At 55.3% G+C, this 19465-nt stretch overlaps 1 protein-coding gene across 1 annotated transcript in view; it reads right to left on the bottom strand.

Moving 5' to 3' along the window:
- The window catches only part of LOC141206923 (uncharacterized), a 43007-nt gene extending 25709 nt beyond the window's left edge, over positions 1-17298 (bottom strand). Inside the window, exon 1 of the mRNA XM_073664286.1 lies at positions 17238-17298. The gene's annotated coding sequence lies outside the window, so the exon portion shown is untranslated. The remainder of the gene's footprint in view (positions 1-17237) is intronic.
- Positions 17299-19465: the final 2167 nt, after the last annotated feature.

Genomic DNA, 19465 nt, shown 5'->3' with positions numbered 1-19465 from the left:
TGTACCGTGTGGTGCTCACCCGTATGGCCGGTGACTCGGGGCCTTCTAATGGCTTCCGCTCCACGATGGCGGTGCTGGTCCCACGCGTGTGACCGGGCCTTCGGGCTTCTGGGCCAGGGGACCTGAAATCCCCTGCCTGACGGATTCTGCTGCTGGGTAGAAGTTAGTCCCCACAGCCTCGGACTCCGGGTCCGGTAAAGAATCTTCTTAGTCAGGGCGAGCTCTTTAGCTGCCAGCCCCTGACTCCTTGTGACTCTGCTGCTTCCTATGCTGCTCTTGTCTCTACTCTTCCTGGACTCACTAACCCTGCCTCAGCCCCGGGTTTATACAGGGGAAGTTCTTCCCCTCCCAAGGCTGGGCAGGAGGTGTGGCATGCACAGGATCCCTGACCAAAGGACCTCCCACCTGCTCTCAGACGTAATATCTCTATCACTGTGACAACCAGACCCCTGGGGTGTCACACTCCCCCCTAGTGAAATTTAGTACTCCGGGACTAAACACTTTTTAGAAAAATATAACAAGGTATATCAAAGAACAATAAAATACAATAAGGAAACACAATAAGATGGTCACGGATGTCCGCAACCGGGTGCAGTCTTTGAAGAAAAACAAAGGTGTCCATTTCACCAACACAGGGAGACGTAACCAGGTAGGGGTCTGTCCTACCCCGAGTCCTTAACAGTCTCTAGTCCATCCTGGGTTACGCTCCAACTATATACAAAGGATTCCCGGTAAATCCACCGAAGACTCCTAAAAACAACTAGAAACACAAAATTACACACAAGCAACAATAAACAGGTAAACATTGTAAAACAACTTAAACATTTAGATCCTCCAACGTGCGGGTAACTGGCCTCTAGTGGCCCTAGTGGACCTACGGAGCTGACTGTCTGGCCCTGAACTACAGGGTGTAGGAGCTGTCAAGGGTAAACTGGGCAGCTGTCTACCGGCTCTTTGTCTCACTAGGGGTACGGCAGGCTCACTATAAGCAGAGGGTGGATTCTCCTGTTCCGCTTGGGTGGAGTCTTCTGCCTCCTGGACCGGCTGCTCTTCCAGCTCTACCCGTTGCTCCGTAGGTTCTTGGGATGATGGTTGGAGGAAGGTGAGTACGGGTACCACAACTGCACCATTGACTTGAGTCCAAGACCGAGGGAAGTCCCCGAGCACGGTACTAACCATATCTTCCCTTTCTTCCACGGGTCGATGGTCTTCCTGTTCCTCCTCAGGGTTCCTCAGTTGTTCGGGGCACTTCTTCAGGTGGTCCCGGGATACAATGGCTGTGGTTTCCCCTCCGTCTTTACTGATGGTACAGACCTTCGGGTTCTCGTGGCTTGAGGGCAGTACGGTGTACGGGTCCTTCTCCCACTGGTCGTCCAACTTGTGGAGCCGTCTCTTCCTCTTCAAGACCTGCTCTCCGGGTACCAGGGGAACAGCGGGAGCATACTGGTTGTAAGTCTTCTCTTGTCTTTCCCTAGCCTGACAGAGACTTCGCTCCACGCTCTCCTGTACTTTCCGGTACTGCTGCTGCCTCTCTGTGTCCCAGTCCGTTTCTGGTGAAGTGTCCTCGGGCGTCAGGACTCCCATTTCCAGGTCAACAGGTAACTTACCAGGTCTTGCCCTCATTAGGTAAGCCGGGGTACAGTTGGTGGAACCTACCGGGATGTGGTTGTATAGGTCCACCAGATCGGGCAACTTCTCAGGCCACAGACTGCGTTCTTCCAGGGGCAACGTTTTTAGAAGATCCATTACCACCTGGTTCATTTTCTCACAAAGTCCATTAGTTTGCGGATGGTAGGGTGTCGTCCTTATCTTCCGGCAGCCATACAGATTGCAGAATTCCTGGAAGACCTCCGCTTCAAAGGCAGGTCCCTGGTCCGTCAGCACTTGGTCCGGGTACCCGTGTGGACGGCAAAAGTGCTGCTGGAAGGCTCTAGCTGCTGTTCGAGCCGTTAAGTCCTTGACGGGGACGACAACCAGAAACCGGGAGTAATGATCCACGATGGTTAACGCGTAGACGTAGCCACTTCTGCTGGGGGTCAGTTTTACATGATCCAAGGCTACCAGTTCCAACGGTTGCCGGGTGACGATGGACTGCAGGGGAGTCTTCTGGCTGGCCCGGTCCTTCCTTCTCAGATTGCACGGGCCACAGTCTCTGCACCACTTCTCGATGGTTCCCCTCATGCCTACCCAGTGGAACCGCTCGCGCAGCAGGAACTCCAGCTTTTTCCACCCGAAGTGTCCAGCTCCGTCGTGGTATGCCTCCATCACCATGGCTGCGTCTCTTCGTGGCACCACTACTTGCCAGAGTAGCTCATGCGTCCTGGAGTTAACCATTCTGCGGCACAACTTCCCCTTGTAAAGGAACAGTCGACTCTTCTCTGCCCATAGTTGTTTGGCTTCCTCTGGAGCGTCTGATTCCAGGCTAGCCTCCGGGCGAGTCAGCATCTCCTTCACCAGTCGGACGGCAGGGTCGCTGTCTTGCGTTTCCGCCCAGTTGTAGTGAGGTAAGGGGTTCAACGTAGCAGCCTGCTTACTCCTTACCCGGTGGGAATACTGGATAGTCCCATGACGGTGGAACGCAGGGAGTTCAACTTCTTCCAGTCCCTCCGGATCTTCTCCTCCGTCCGGCAGGTTGGGCATCCTGGACAGGGCGTCCGCGTTGGTATTGGAGCGCCCTGCCCGGTATTTAATTGTGAACTCGTAGTTGGACAGACGGGCCATCCACCTCTGCTCCAGGGCACCGAGTCTTGCCGTGTCCAGGTGTGTCAGCGGGTTGTTATCCGTGTATACGGTGAACCGGGAAGAAGCGAGGTAATGCCTAAAGCGCTCGGTGACTGCCCATACCACGGCCAGGAACTCTAGCTTAAATGAGCTGTAATTTTCGGGGTTCCTTTCGGTGGGTCGCAGTTTTCGGCTGGCATAGGAGATTACTCGTTCTCTCCCCTGCTGAATCTGGGACAGTACGGCTCCTAGCCCGATGTTACTGGCGTCGGTGTAGAGGATGAAGGGCTGGCTATAGTCCGGGTACGCCAAGATTTCATCCCCCGTGAGGGCCATCTTCAGCTGGCGGAAGGACTCTTCTTCTAGCTTTTCCCATTTGAAGGGCGGCTTCTGGTTCTTGGCCTTCCGGGACTGGCCTATCAGGAGGTCCTGCATAGGTGCTGCCTTTTTGGTGAAACCGGGAATAAACCTTCGGTAGTAGCCTACCAACCCTAGGAACTGCCGCACTTCTTTTACGCTGGAGGGGCTTGGCCATCCCTTAATTGCGGTGATCTTATCGGGGTCGGGAGCCACTCCGTCAGCGCTCACCACGTGTCCCAGGTATTGCACCTTTGGTTTCAGGAGGTGACACTTGGAGGGTTTCACCTTTAGGCCGTAACTCGCCAGAGCTTCGAACACCTCCGCCAGGTGTTTCAGGTGGTCCTCATAAGTTTTGGAGTATACGATGACATCGTCCAGGTACAACAGGACCGTCTCGAAGTTTCTGTGGCCCAGACAGCACTCCATTAATCGTTGGAAGGTTCCTGGGGCGTTGCAGAGTCCGAACGGCATGCAGGTGAACTCGCTAAGTCCCATCGGGGTGGTGAATGCGGTCTTCTCCCGGTCCGCCTCTGCTACAGGAACCTGCCAGTACCCGCTAGTGAGATCCAAGGTAGAGAAGAAGTTAGCAGATCTTAAAGCAGCCAATGACTCCTCTATCCTTGGTAAGGGGTACGCATCCTTGTGTGTGATACGGTTGATTTTCCGGTAATCTACACACATCCTCATGGTGTTGTCTTTCTTTTTGACTAAAACTAGTGGGGCTGCCCAGGGGCTACAGCTATCCCGGATTACCCCAGCCTCCTTCATGTCTCTAAGCATCCCCTTGGCGTGTTGGTAATGTGCAGGGGGTACGGGTCGATACCTCTCTTTTATGGGAGGATGATCTCCCGTGGGGATGCGGTGTTCTACCCCCTTGACTCGCCCGAAGTCTAACGGGTGTTTACTAAACACTCTCTCATACTCTTGAACCACCCGATAGACTCCTTGTTTCTGGTGTGAGGGAGTGGAGTCAGTACCCAGATGTAGTTGCTGACACCAGTCCTCCATGTCTTTCTTAGAGCCGTTACCTTCCTCCGGGTGAGATGGAGGCAAGGGCTCCACAGATTGTATAGAATTTTGATTAGTGGTATATAATTTGGCTAGCGTGGCATACCGGGGCAGGTACACTTCCCTCTCCCCGATATTTATTATGCGAACGGGCACCCTCCCATGGCGTACATTGACCACCCCCCGTGCTGTCAAAATGGTGGGCCTACTGTCTGAGTAAACTGGTTCTACCATTGCCTGGTAATCTCTACCTCTCAGACCAATAGCTGCCCGGCACCAAATCATCATTTCACTTTTTGGGGGCATGGCAATAGGAAAAGGGTCACACATTCTTACGCTACCAATCTCACCGCCGGAGAGTTCCACTTGTTGCCGTTGCATCAGTGCCCGGATCTCTTTCTGGAGCACCCGCTGCTCGCCGGAGCTGGCATTCTTGGCAACCTGCTGTAAAAGGAAAATCACCTCTGCAAGACAATTTTCAATTACATTAGTTCCTAGAGTTATTTTTGGGTGACTCTCATGTTTGTCAATATCTACAATGATCAGTCCCTGTGCGGCCAGTTCGACTCTACCAATTTTGATGGTCACCTCTTTAAATCCGATCTGTGGCACGGGCTGACCATTGCTGGCGATGATACTCAAGTCGTCGTCAGGGTAGCGGGTAATATCCGAGTCATTCCAGTACTGCTTGAAGAGCACGTACGGGATGGTGGTGACCTGTGACCCGGTGTCCAGTAGGGCACTCATGGGAATGCCATCCAGTACCACAGGCAAGACTGGACGTCCTCCCACATATCTGTCGCGCCAGTTCGATGGGCCTGGTGATCTTTTTCCTGGGGGTTGGCCCTCTACCCCAGGTTGTGCCCGTTTAAAGAACAGTACCTTTCCATATGTCCGGGTTGATTGCAGCGGCGGCAGATGGGTCGTCCGTCCTCGCTGTATCGGTCACTGGGTCTTCCTCTGGCCGGTGGGGTCCTCCTTGGTCGATGCCACGGGATGTCCTCCGGTCCGGATGCCAGCTGGATCTTCCCTGGAGTGGAAACCTGTAAAGACTGCACAGTTCGGGTTAGCGCAGCAACGCTTTTAGCTAGCTCTTGGACCTGATGGTGTAGGTCTGGAGCCGGGTCATTGTCCAAAGCCTGCGCATCAGCTCCCACAGGCCCTGCTGACAAGGGCGCCGCCTCCTGGTAGTAAGTGGTAGTGGGGCGTCTGTGGGTCACAACGCCACCTGGTGCCGGTTCTCGGAGCACCCGGATGGCTCTGTCCTTGAACTGTGCAAATTCTAGATGAGGGTCCTGTAAGGCCATTGCCCGCAACTGGGTGCGGTGGGCATTGCAATATAAACCCTCTATAAATTGTTCGGTCAACAGCCTGTCCTCGTTTCCCACTCCATTAGGGTCGGTCTGCTTAATGGCCCTCAGGGCCTCTTGTAGGTTGAGTGCATAGTCCCTTATACTCTCATGCGCTCGCTGCTTGCACCCGTAGAATCTAAGTTTAATCTCGGCTGAGGTGCGGGTATCAAAGGTGTCCTTCAGCCGGGTTAGTATCCCTGCGACAGTCTTCCTCCCAGGTGGCCAGGATTTTACTTCCCTTTTGGCTGCCCCAGTTAGTTGGGCCACCAGGATGCTCACTTTTTGCTCTTCTGTGAGGGGGTACACCTGGAAGAGGCTATCCAGCTTTTCTCTAAAGTCATGCAGGGTATGTGACTCCCCTGAGTACTGGGGTAGCCAAGCTGCTCCCGGGATATAGGGCATGGTGAAGGGCATAACTGCAACAGCGGTAGCGCTGGCGGGGGTTGAGGCAGTGGAGCTCTCCTCCGTATCCGACATCTTCCTCCCCCCTAGTGGACCGTGGCCTACCTTGCGATGATCCTGTTCCGTAGGCCGCGGCTCCGCAGTGGATCGTCAGGGTTGAGGACCTTCCGTCGCGCTCCTGTGACGTCGGCGTCTGCTGGGCTCCTTCCAGGACCTTACGCAACGTCCGGACGTGAGGCGGGGCTTCAGTTCTCGCGCGCTTTCGGAGTCCACGCCCCACTTCTTCCCGCGCGGCGTCCTCAAGATGGCGTCCAATGGCGGGAAAACTCCACGGATGGCGGGAAGAAGGCTGAAGATGGCGCCGGATGGCGGGAATCTTTCACCGATGGCGGGAATCTTCACCACTGGTAAGTTTGAACAGTCTTTGCTTTTCAGGCACGCAGTACCCGGTGGTTGCGGGCACGTGATCCTGCCGACTACGCCAAAGTTGACGCGCCCCTGGGCCTGTGTCGCGCTGCGTTGCGCACGCGGGAGCTTACCCGGAGCCGGATCTGTTTAGGGTTGTAGTCTCGTGGCGGTGACCCGGTCCGTGCCCAGGGAGTCAAACTGGACGGCAGTCTGTTAGCGGTAGAAAATGGTTGATGACTACGCCACCCGTTGAATGCAGCCAGGGGGCTGCTGCTGCAGGGCAGACCGCTGAGGCCGGTGGAAGGATGGTGCAGCGTGATAGTATAACCCCCAACGGGAGGGGTATGGCCTCAGGGCAGCCGACGTGGATGATGGGGGTAGCAGGAACCACTCAGAGACGGTATGGTAGCGTTCAGGGTCTTTACTGGTAACAACGATAGACCCTCCCGGAGTACTTGCTAGCGAACGGGGCCTGGTCAGTCCTTGAGCAGATGGGATCTCCCCTGGCCAGGCGTAGTTGTAGGCCTCCCAAGCTGACTGTACTCTTCTGGCTACCTTGCTAGAAGCTGATGTAAGTAGCCCACGTCCCTGAGTGTACCGTGTGGTGCTCACCCGTATGGCCGGTGACTCGGGGCCTTCTAATGGCTTCCGCTCCACGATGGCGGTGCTGGTCCCACGCGTGTGACCGGGCCTTCGGGCTTCTGGGCCAGGGGACCTGAAATCCCCTGCCTGACGGATTCTGCTGCTGGGTAGAAGTTAGTCCCCACAGCCTCGGACTCCGGGTCCGGTAAAGAATCTTCTTAGTCAGGGCGAGCTCTTTAGCTGCCAGCCCCTGACTCCTTGTGACTCTGCTGCTTCCTATGCTGCTCTTGTCTCTACTCTTCCTGGACTCACTAACCCTGCCTCAGCCCCGGGTTTATACAGGGGAAGTTCTTCCCCTCCCAAGGCTGGGCAGGAGGTGTGGCATGCACAGGATCCCTGACCAAAGGACCTCCCACCTGCTCTCAGACGTAATATCTCTATCACTGTGACAACCAGACCCCTGGGGTGTCACAGCTCCATCGCCAAAAATTTACAAACAAGGACTTTCCCTATAGAAGGCACCTCCTCCAATATGGACATGCCCATGCAAGGTTGTTGCTTTGTGTTAATTACTTAGCTTCAGCCCTCAGGTCCGCTGCAAGTCAGTCCAGTCTGCCAGTCTGACTACTATCCAGCCCGACAGTCTGTGTACAGTCCAGTCCGCCAGTCTGTCTATAGGCTCTGCCCACCCGCTTACCTGGAAGCACCTGCCTGTTACCTGCCGTGCCCGCCAGCCTGCTTACCTGGAAGTATCTGCCTGTTACCTGCGCTGCCCGTCTGCCAGCTTACATGGAAGAACCTGCCAACTATCTGTTGTGCCCGCCTGCCTGCTTAACTGGAAGCACCTACCAGCTATCTGTTGTGCCCGCCTGCCTGCTTACCTGGAAGCACCTGCCAGTTACCTGTTGTCTACCCGGACCACCCGTCAGCCTGCGTGCCAAGCTCATCCGCTGTACCGGTCAGTTCCTGCCTTCTGACCCGTGCTCAGTTCCTCCCTGGTTCACGGAGTCGACTGAGCCGCCGTGCAACCTTGGTCGGGCCGAGTAGATACTTAGTCACGCCCCTCTGGTCCCTCCTTGCGCCGCAGCACAGAGGTTCCACCACCCGAATCCGTAACACGGAGTAGACGGAGATCGAGCTGGGCGAACCGGAACCAGGCAGGTCTCATGGCAGTCCTTCCCCCAACGGAGCACCTCACCAGATCGCCAATTCAGGACGGGTTCATTTTTCTGTAGCCAGGGTAGACGTAGCAAAAGGGAGTGAGAGAGTCCGGATAGCACATGGAAGGAGATCCTCTCCGAGTGTAGCATTCCCACCTGAAGGGTTACAGGCTCTGTGACGAACAAGATGGTCACCGGAAGGAGTCTCCCATCCACAGAAGCAACTGCCAATGGTTCGGCCAGAGGTTTGGTAGGAATCTGATACTTCTCCACACTCCAGGGGCGTGACTAAGTATCAACTCGGTCCGAACAAGGTCGCACGGCGGCTCAGTCGACTCCGTGAACCAGGGAGGAACCGAGCAGAGGGACCAGGTGCCACTCTGGGACCGACCTTGTATGAGAGCAGGTGACTCCCACGGGTCAGAAGGCAGGAATTGACTGGTACAGCGGATGAGCTCAGCAGGCAGGCTGACGGGTGGTCCAGGTAGACAAGCAGGCTGATTAAGCAGATAGTCAGGCGAGTGTTCCGGGTAGGCAAGATGGCGGCACAACAGGTACCTGGCTGGTGCTTCCAGGTAAGCGGGCTGGCAGGCACGGCAGGTAACAGGCAGGTGCTTCCAGGTAAGCAGGGGGGCAGAGCCCATAGACAGACTGGCGGACTGGACTGTAGACAGACTGTCGGGCAGAAAAGAAGTCAGGCTAGCGGACTGAGCAGAAGATCAGACTGGCGAACAGGACTGACTTGCAGAGGACCTGGGGGCTGAAGCAAAGTAAGAATCACAAAGCAACAACCTTGCACAGGCACCTCCATATTGGAGGAGGTGCCTCTTATAGGGAAAGCCCTCCGGTGATTGGCCGGGGACTTTTTAGGACGGCACGCGCGGCCCCTTTAAGAGGAAGGAAGCACAGAGCCAGGGAAGCTGCGTGCATCAGCAGCAGCTGCAGGGAGGCCGGACGACGCTGGAGCAGGACCGCGGCGGTAAGGGGGACGGCGTCTCAGCCTGTCAGGGGGCAGAGACGCCGATGCTACAGTACCCCCCCTTTAATCCCCCTCTTTTTCAGGCCAGTAAGAAATTCTTTAAGAAGAAGAGGGGCATGGATGTTCTCCCTGGGTTCCCAAGACCTCTCCTCCGGGCCAAACCCCTTCCAATCCACCAGAAAAAAGTTTTTTCCTCTTACCCATTTGGTGGCCAAAATGTTCTCTACCTCATAGACGTCCTCAGTGGAAACTGGAGCTGGAGTGGTACCTGGATCGTCAGAAAAAGAATTAAGAACAACTGGTTTGGGGAGAGATACGTGGAAGGAGTTGGGAATCCATAACGTGGCCGGGAGTTTTAGCTTGTAAGCCACGGGATTGATTTGCTTGAGAACCTCAAATGGACCAATGAACCGCGGACCCAACTTATACGATGGAATTTTGAGCCGAACATGTTTGGAGGAGAGCCAGACCCTGTCTCCCGGACGAAAAAGAGGCGGATCCAGACGTCTCTTATCGGCATGTCTCTTCATCCGTTCAGAGGACTGAAGAAGTGCGGATCTTGTGTTTTCCCAAATAGTAGAAAATTCACTGACCAGAGACTCCGCGGCAGGATTGTCCACTGAAGCTGAGACGGGAAACGGGATCCAGGGGTGTTGACCGTAGACCACAAAGAACGGGGATTTGGAAGAAGACTCACTCTCATGGTTGTTATAGGAGAACTCGGCCCAAGGTAGGATCTCAACCCAATCATTATGGTGAGCATTGATGAAATGCCGGAGAAAGCTGGTAAGGACCTGGTTGATACGTTCCACTTGACCATTGGACTGAGGATGATAAGCAGAGGAGAAATCCAGGGTGACATCCAACAGCTTACACGTTGCTCTCCAGAAGCGCGAAGTGAACTGGACCCCGCGATCAGACACAATGTGGAGGGGTAGGCTGTGGAGACGAAAGATGTGAAGGATGAAGTCCTTAGCCTGCACAGATGCGGACGGGAGACCAGGCAGAGGGATGAAGTGGGCAATTTTAGAAAAGCGATCAGCAACCACCCAAATGACAGTACAACCGGCAGAAACAGGGAGATCCATAATAATGTCCATAGCAATGTGTTGCCACGGGGCGGAAGATACAGGTAGAGGAAGGAGACAGCCGGCGGGCAGATGCCTAGGAACTTTGATACGGGCACAGGAGGAACTAGCCGAGACGAAATCCGCAACATCCTTGCGTAGCGAAGGCCACCAGTAATGCCGGGCGATGAGCAGGAAGGTATTCCTCTGGCCAGCATGGCCGGCTAGTTTGCTAGTTTGGATGAATGACCCTAGAGAAGAACCTTCTTACGATCCGGAACCGCTACAAAAGTCTTACCGGGTGGAAGACGAGACAGGTCAAACGGGCCACGGTCATTACTCTGGAGGGGTCGATGATATGCAGAGGCTCCTCCTCTTGGTCGGAGGACAGGAATGACGTTCTTGTCAGCAGGGTGGTAATGTAGAGAAAAGCAGAATCGGGCAAAGAACAGAGACCACCGGGCCGGACGTGGATTGAGTCTCTGGGCGTTTTGTAGATAGGCCAGGTTTTTGTGATCTGTGTAGATGATCATCGGGTGCAGAGCCCCTTCCAGCAGGTAGCGCCACTCCTCCAGCGCCAATTTGATGGCAAGCAGCTCACGATCTCCTGTGGAGTAGTTGCGCTCAGACGAGGAGAAGAGCTTGGAGAAGAAGCCGCAGGTTACCATTCTCCCGGACGGGGACTTCTGGGTGAGCACCGCTCCGGCTCCGGAGGAGGAAGCATCAACCTCCAGGAAGAACTGCTTGTTGTAATCCAGGCGGTGGAGAAAGCTTGTTTTAGGGAGACGAAGGCCTCCTCCGCTTCGGAAGTCCATTCCTTGGGATTTGCTCCGTTACGGGTGAGCGCGGAGATGCGAGCGGTCCGGGAGGAGAAATGAGGAATGAAAAGGCAGTAATAATTTGTGAAGCCCAGGAATCGCTGAATCGCCTTCAACCCCTCCGGTCGGGGCCATTTTAAGACGGCAGAAACCTTCTCGGTATCCATCCGAAGACCAGTCTCGGAGATAATATATCCCAGGAACGGAATGGAAGTCTGCTCAAAGAGACGTTTTTCAAATTTAGCGTAGAGACGATTCTGCCTGAACCTAAGCAGGACCTGACGAACATTCCTCCGGTGTGAGGGCAGATCTGGAGAGAAGACCAAGATTTCGTCCAGGTCCACCACTACGCAAGAATACAAGAGGTCACGGAAAATGTCGCTAACTAGCTCCTGGAAGATGGCTGGGGCATTACAGAGACCAAAGGGCATCACGCGGTATTCATAGTGACCGTCCCGGGTGTTGAATGCTGTCTTCCACTCTTCTCCCTGGTGGATCTGGACCAAATTGTACGCCCCACGTAGATCGAGCTTGGTGAAGACTCTCGCGCCTTTAAGGTGGTCGAACAGCTCCGAGATGAGAGCCAGGGGGTACTTATTTTTGATGGTAATTTGGTTAACCCCCCTGTAATAAATACATGGCCGTAGCGAGCCTTCTTTCTTTTTAACGAATAAGAATCCTGCTCCAGCCAGGGAAGTAGATTTCTGAATGAATCTCCTAGCAAGATTCTCCTCAATGTACTCAGACATGGCCCGGGTTTCAGCCAGCAACCAGAGGTAGATACGCCCGTGGGGAGGTGAAGCGCCAGGTACCAGGTCAATGGGGCAATCATACGGCCTATGAGGTGGAAATGTCTCGGCTTCCTTCTTGAAGGCGCGAGGGACTTCACCAAGCTCGATCTACGTGGGGCATACAATTTAGTCCAGATCCACCGGGGAGAAGAGTGGAAGACGGCATTTAACACCCGGGAAGGTCACTATGAATACCGCGTCATGCACTTTGGTCTCTGTAATGCCCCAGCCGTCTTCCAGGAGCTAGTTAACGACATTTTCCGTGACCTCTTGTATTCTTGCGTAGTGGTATACCTGGACGATATCTTGGTCTTCTCTCCGGATCTGCCCTCACACCGGAGGAATGTTCGTCAGGTTCTGCTAAGGCACCGGAAGAATCATCTCTACGCAAAATTTGAAATATGTCTCTTCGAGCAGACTTCCCTTCCATTCCTGGGATATATTATCTCCGAGACTGGTCTTCGGATGGAATTTTAAGACGGCAGAGAAGGTTTCTGCCGTCTTAAAATGGCCCCGACCGGAGGGGTTGAAGGAGATTCAGCGATTCCTGGGCTTCGCAAATTATTACCACCTCTTCATTCCTCATCTCTCCTCCCTGACCGCTCCCATCTCCGCACTCACCCGTAAGGGAGCAAATCCCAAGGAATGGACTTCTGAAGCAGAGGAGGCCTTCGTCTCCCTAAAACAATCTTTCTCTTCTGCCCCTGTACAGCACCGTCCGGATTGCAACAAGCAGTTCTTACTGAAGGTTGATGCTTCCTCCTCCGGTGCCGGAGCTGTGCTCACCCAGAAATCCCCGTCCGGGAGAATGGTAACCTGCGGCTTCTTTTCCAAGCTCTTCTCTTCGTCTGAGCACAACTACTCCATAGGAGATCGTGAGCTGCTTGCCATCAAATTGGCGCTGGAGGAGTGGCGCTACCTGCTGGGAGGGGCTCTGCACCCGGTGATCATCTACACAGAACACAAAAACCTGGCCTATCTACAAAACGCCCAGAGACTTAATCCGCGTCAGGCCCGGTGGTCTTTGTTCTTTGCCCGATTCTGCTCCTCTCTACATTACCGCCCTGCGGACAAGAACGTTAAAGCCGACGCTCTATCCCGCTCTTTCCTGTCCTCAGACCAAGTGGAGGAGCATCTGCATATCATCGACCCCTCCAGAGTAATGACTGTAGCCCCGTTTGACCTGTCTCGTCTTCCACCCGGTAAGACTTTTGTAGCTGTTCCGGATCGTAAGAATGTTCTTCTCTGGGGTCATTCGTCCAAACTAGCCGGCCATACTGGCCAGAGGAAGACCTTCCTGCAGATCACCCAGCATTACTGGTGGCCTTCACTACGCAAGGATGTTGCGGATTTCATCTCGGCTTGTTCCTCCTGTGCCAGTAACAAAGTTCCCAGGCATCTTCCCACTGGCAGTCTCCTGCCTCTACCCGTACCTTCCGCTCCGTGGCAACACATTGCTATGGACTTTATTACGGATCTCCCTGTTTCTGCCGGTTGTACTGTCATTTGGGTGGTCGCTGACCGCTTTTCTAAAATGGCACACTTCATCCCTCTGCCTGGTCTCCCGTCCACATCTGTGCTGGCTAGGACTTCATCCTTCACATCTTTCGTCTCGACGGCCTACCTCTCCACATTGTGTCTGATTGCGGGGTCCAGTTCACTTCGCACTTCTGGAGAGCAACGTGTAAGCTGATGGATGTCACCCTGGATTTCTCCTCAGCTTATCATCCTCAGTCCTATAGTAAAGTGGAACGTATCAACCATATCAACCAGGTCCTTACCAGCTTTCTCCGGCATTTCATCAATGCTCACCATAACGATTGGGTTGAGATCCTACCATGAGCCGAGTTCTCCTATAACAACCATGAGAGTGAGTCTTCTTCCAAATCCCCGTTCTTTGTGGTCTACGGTCAACACCCCCGGATCCCGTTTCCCATCTCCGCTTCTGTGGACAATCCTACCGTGGAGTCTCTGGTCAGCGAATTTTCTACTATTTGGGAAGACACTAGATCCACACTTCTTCAGTCCTCTGAACGGATGAAGAAACATGCCGATAAGAGACGTCTGGATCCGCCTCTTTTTCGTCCGGGAGACAGGGTCTGGCTCTCCTCCAAACATGTTCGGCTCAAAATTCCATCGTATAAGTTGGGTCCACGGTTCATTGGCCCGTTTGAGGTTCTCAAGCAAATCAATCCCGTGGCTTACAAGCTAAAACTCCCAGCCACCTTACGGATTCCCAACTCCTTCCACGTATCTCTCTTCAAACCAGTTGTTCTTAATTCTTTTTCTGACAATCCAGGTACCACTCCAGCTCCAGTCTCCGCTGAGGACGTCTATGAGGTAGAAAACATTTTGGCCACCGAAAGGGTAAGAGGAAAAACCTTTTTTCTGGTGGATTGGAAGGGGTTTGGCCAGGAGGGGAGGTCTTGGGAACCCAGGGAGAACATCCATGCCCCTCTTCTTCTTAAAGAATTTCTTACTGGCCTGAAAAAGACGGGGCGTAAAGGGGGGGTTACTGTAGGATCGGCGTCTCTGCCCTCTGTCAGGCAGAGACGTCGTCACCCTTACCGCCGCGGTTCTGCTCCGGCGTCTTCCGGCCTCCTTGCTGCTGCAGGTGCAAGCAGCTTCCCTGGCTCTGTGCTTAGGGCGCGAGCGCTCCCTCTTAAAGGGGCCGCGCGCGCAAGCGCCGCCCTAAAAAGTCGACGGCCAATGGCCGGAAGGCTTTCCCTATAAAAGGCACCTCCTCCAATATGGAGGTGCCCGTGCAAGGTTGTTGCTTTCTGTTACTTACTTTGCTTCAGCCCTCAGGTCCTCTGCAAGTCAGTCCTATCCGCCAGTCTGTCTATGGGCTCCGCCCACCCGCTTACCTGGAAGCATCTGCCTGTTACCTGCCGTGGCCGCCAGACAGCATTACCTGGAAGCACCTGCCTGTTACCTGCCGTGCCCACCAGCCTGCTTACATGGAAGCACCCGCCTGTTACCTGCCGTGCCCGCCTGCATGTTTACCTGGAAGCACCTGCCAGCTATCTGTGGTGCCCGCCTGCTTGCTTACCTGGAAGCACCCACCAGTTACCTGTGTGCCCACCTGCTTATCTACCCGGACCACCCGTCAGCCTGCCTGCTGAGCTCATCCGCTGTACCAGTCAATTCCTGCCTTCTGACCCGTGGGAGTCACCTGCTCTCATACAAGGTCGGTCCCAGAGTGGCACCTGGTCCCTCTGCTCGGTTCCTCCCTGGTTCACGGAGTCGACTGAGCGGCCGTGCGACCTTGGTTGGGCCGAGTAGATACTTAGTCACGCCCCTCTGGTCCCTACTTGCACCGCAGCACAGAAGTTCCACCACCCGCACCCGTAACAATACATACTGCATAAGGGGCATAATGGGGGCATTACACCGTGTGGGGGCATCATACATCCTGCATAAGGAGCATAATGGGGGCATTACACTGTATGGGGGCATCATACATCCTGCATAAGGGGCATAATGGGGGCATTACACTGTGTGGGGGCATCATACATCCTGCATAAGGGGCATAATGGGGGCATTACACTGTGTGGGGGCATCATACATCCTGTATAAGGGGCATAATAGGGGCATTACACTGTGTGGGGGCATCATACATACTGCATAAGGGGCATAATGGGGGCATTACACTGTGTGGGGGGCATCATACGTACTGCATAAGGGGCATAATGGGGGCATTACACTGTGTGGGGCATCATACATACTGCATAAGGGGCACAATTGGGCTATTACACTGTGTGGGGCATCATACATACTGCATAAGGGGCATAATGGGGGCATTACACTGTGTGGGGGCATCATACATACTGAATAAGGGGCATAATGGGGGCACTACACTGTGTGGGGCATCATACATCCTGCATAAGGGGCATAATTGGGGCATTACACTGTGTGGGGCATCATACATCCTGCATAAGGGGCATAATGGGGGCATTACACAGTCTGGGGCATCATACGTACTGCATAAGGGGCATAATGGGGGCATTACACTGTGTGGGGGCATCATACATACTGAATAAGGGGCATAATGGGGGCATTACACTGTGTGGGGCATCATACATCCTGCATAAGGGGCATAATTGGGGCATTACACTGTGTGGGGCATCATACGTACTGCATAAGGGGCATAATGGGGGCATTACACTGTGTGGGGGCATCATACATCCTGCATAAGGGGCATAATGGGAGCATTACACTGTGTGGGGGCATCATACATCCTGCATAAGGAGCATAATGGGGGCATTACACTGTATGGGGGCATCATACATCCTGCATAAGGGGCATAATGGGGGCATTACACTGTGTGGGGGCATCATACATTCTGTATAAGGGGCATAATGTGGGCATTACACTGTGTGGGGGCATCATACATCCTGTATAAGGGGCATAATGGGGGGCATTACACTGTGTGGGGCATCATACATACTGCATAAGGGGTATAATGGGGGCATTACACTGTGTGGGGCATCATACATCCTGCATAGGGGGCATAATGGGGGCATTACACTGTGTGGGGGCATCATACATCCTGCATAAGGGGCATAATTGAGGCATTACACTGTGTGGGGCATCATACATCCTGCATAAGGGGCATAATGGGGGCATTACACTGTGTGGGGCATCATACGTACTGCATAAGGGGCATAATGGGGGCATTACACTGTGTGGGGGCATCATACATCTTGCATAAGGGGCATAATGGGGGCATTACACTGTGTGGGGGCATCATACATCCTGTATAAGGGGCATAATGGGGGCATTACACTGTGTGGGGGCATCATACATACTGCATAAGGGGCATAATTGGGGCATTACACTGTGTGGGGCATCATACGTACTGCATAAGGGGTATAATGGGGGCATTACACTGTGTGGGGCATCATACATCCTGCATAAGGGGCATAATGGGGGCATTACACTGTGTGGGGCATCATACGTACTGCATAAGGGGTATAATGGGGGCATTACACTGTGTGGGGCATCATACATCCTGCATAAGGGGCATAATGGGGGCATTACACTGTGGGGGGCATCATACATCCTGCATAAGGGGCATAATGGGGGCATTACACTGTGTGGGGGCATCATACATCCTGCATAAGGGGCATAATGGGGGCATTACACTGTGTGGGGGCATCATACATCCTGCATAAGGGGCATAATGGGGGCATTACACTGTGTGGGGGCATCATACATCCTGCATAAGGGGCATAATGGGGGCATTACACTGTGTGAGGGCATCATACATCCTGCATAAGGGGCATAATGGGGGCATTGCACTGTGTGGGGGCATCATACATCCTGCATAAGGGGCATTACACTGTGTGGGGGCATCATACATCCTGCATAAGGGGCATAATGGGGGCATTACACTGTGGGGGTCCTGTACTATGAGAACAATACGTTTCCTCCCTTCCTGTCTCCATAGTTGGGTCGTATGTATCTATTACAGGAAACAGAACAGAAACCTTATGATTCTTATAAAGGGGCAACACAAGACCCCAAAAGAGCCTCCGTGCTGAAGGGGTTAATGCCCCCTGCCCCAGTAATGGGGTCTCCACATACCTCCACCTGCAGAGCCGCCACCACATATATGGCTGCTCTGTGCGCACAGGAGCTGTGATGAGGTCACAGGAGGGGAGGAGTCAGGGGTCACATGATCAGGGGCCTCAGTGGATGCAGGACTCTGCTGTGCTGGTTGTCATGGTGCTGGATGAGCTGAAGTTTGTGTGGGGTCAGGAGGGGTTTACAGTGTGGATGTAGCAGAGCTGCGTGTGTACGAGGTGTACGGAGCAGTGCCGCGTGTGTACGAGGTGTACGGAGCAGAGCCGCGTGTGTACGAGGTGTACGGAGCAGAGCCGCGCGTGTACGAGGTGTACGGAGCAGAGCCGCGCGTGTACGAGGTGTACGGAGCAGAGCCGCGCGTGTACGAGGTGTACGGAGCGGAGCCGCGCGTGTACGAGGTGTACGGAGCAGAGCCGCGCGTGTACAAGGTGTACGGAGCGGAGCCGCGTGTGTACGAGGTGTACGGAGCGGAGCCGCGCGTGTACGAGGTGCTGCGTGTGTACGAGGCGTACGGAGCAAAGACGCGCGTATACAAGGCGTACGGAGCAGAGCCGCGTGTGTACGAGGTGTACGGAGCAGAGCCGCGCATGTACGAGGTGTACGGAGCAGAGCCGCGCGTGTATGAGGCGTACGGAGCAGAGCCGCGTGTGTACGAGGTGTACGGAGCAGAACCGCGCATGTACGAGGTGTACGGAGCAGAGCCGCGTGTGTACAAGGTGTACGGAGCGGAGCCGCGCGTGTACGAGGTGTACGGAGCGGAGCCGCGTGTGTACGAGGTGTACGGAGCAGAGCCGCGTGTGTACGAGGTGTACGGAGCAGAGCCGCGTGTGTACGAGGTGTACGGAGCAGAGCCGCGTGTGTACGAGGTGTACGGAGCAGAGCCGCGTGTGTACGAGGCGTACGGAGCGGAGCCGCGCGTGTACGAGGCGTACGGAGCGGAGCCGCACGTGTACGAGGCGTACGGAGCGGAGCCGCGCGTGTAAGAGGCGTACGGAGCGGAGCCGCGCTTGTACCAGGCGTACGGAGCGGAGCCGCGCGTGTACCAGGCGTACGGAGTGGAGCCGCGCGTGTACGAGGCGTACGGAGCAGAGCCGCGCGTGTACAAGGCGTACGGAGCAGAGCCGCACGTGTACGAGGCGTACGGAGCAGAGCCGCGCATGTACGAGGCGTACGGAGCGGAGCCGCGCGTGTACGAGGTGTACGGAGCAGAGCCGCGTGTGTACGAGCTGTACGGAGCGCAGCCGCGCGTGTGTACGAGGTGTACCGAGCGGAGCCGCGCGTGTACGAGGTGTACGGAGCAGAGCCGCGCGTGTACGAGGCGTACGGAGCAGAGCCGCGCGTGTACGAGGCGTACGGAGCAGAGCCGCGCGTGTACGAGGCGTACGGAGCAGAGCCGCGTGTGTACGAGGTGTACGGAGCGGAGCCGTGTGTGTACGAGGCGTACGGAGCAAAGACGCGCGTATACAAGGCGTACGGAGCAGAGCCGCGTGTGTACGAGGTGTACGGAGCAGAGCCGCGCATGTACGAGGTGTACGGAGCAGAGCCGCGCGTGTATGAGGCGTACGGAGCAGAGCCGCGTGTGTACGAGGTGTACGGAGCAGAACCGCGCATGTACGAGGTGTACGGAGCAGAGCCGCGTGTGTACAAGGTGTACGGAGCGGAGCCGCGCGTGTACGAGGTGTACGGAGCGGAGCCGCGTGTGTACGAGGCGTACGGAGCAGAGCCGCGTGTGTACGAGGTGTACGGAGCAGAACCGCGCATGTACGAGGTGTACGGAGCAGAGCCGCGTGTGTACAAGGTGTACGGAGCGGAGCCGCGCGTGTACGAGGTGTACGGAGCGGAGCCGCGTGTGTACGAGGTGTACGGAGCAGAGCCGCGTGTGTACGAGGTGTACGGAGCAGAGCCGCGTGTGTACGAGGTGTACGGAGCAGAGCCGCGTGTGTACGAGGTGTACGGAGCAGAGCCGCGTGTGTACGAGGCGTACGGAGCGGAGCCGCGCGTGTACGAGGCGTACGGAGCGGAGCCGCACGTGTACGAGGCGTACGGAGCGGAGCCGCGCGTGTAAGAGGCGTACGGAGCGGAGCCGCGCTTGTACCAGGCGTACGGAGCGGAGCCGCGCGTGTACCAGGCGTACGGAGTGGAGCCGCGCGTGTACGAGGCGTACGGAGCAGAGCCGCGCGTGTACAAGGCGTACGGAGCAGAGCCGCGCGTGTACGAGGCGTACGGAG

The sequence above is a fragment of the Phyllobates terribilis genome, unplaced genomic scaffold (genome assembly GCF_046119375.1).
Source record: "Phyllobates terribilis strain yellow unplaced genomic scaffold, ASM4611937v1 Scaffold_150__1_contigs__length_4496277, whole genome shotgun sequence".
Taxonomy (NCBI): Eukaryota; Metazoa; Chordata; class Amphibia; order Anura; family Dendrobatidae; genus Phyllobates; species Phyllobates terribilis.
Note: the sequence above shows the minus strand (reverse complement) of the source record. Positions and strands in the feature narration are given on the sequence as shown.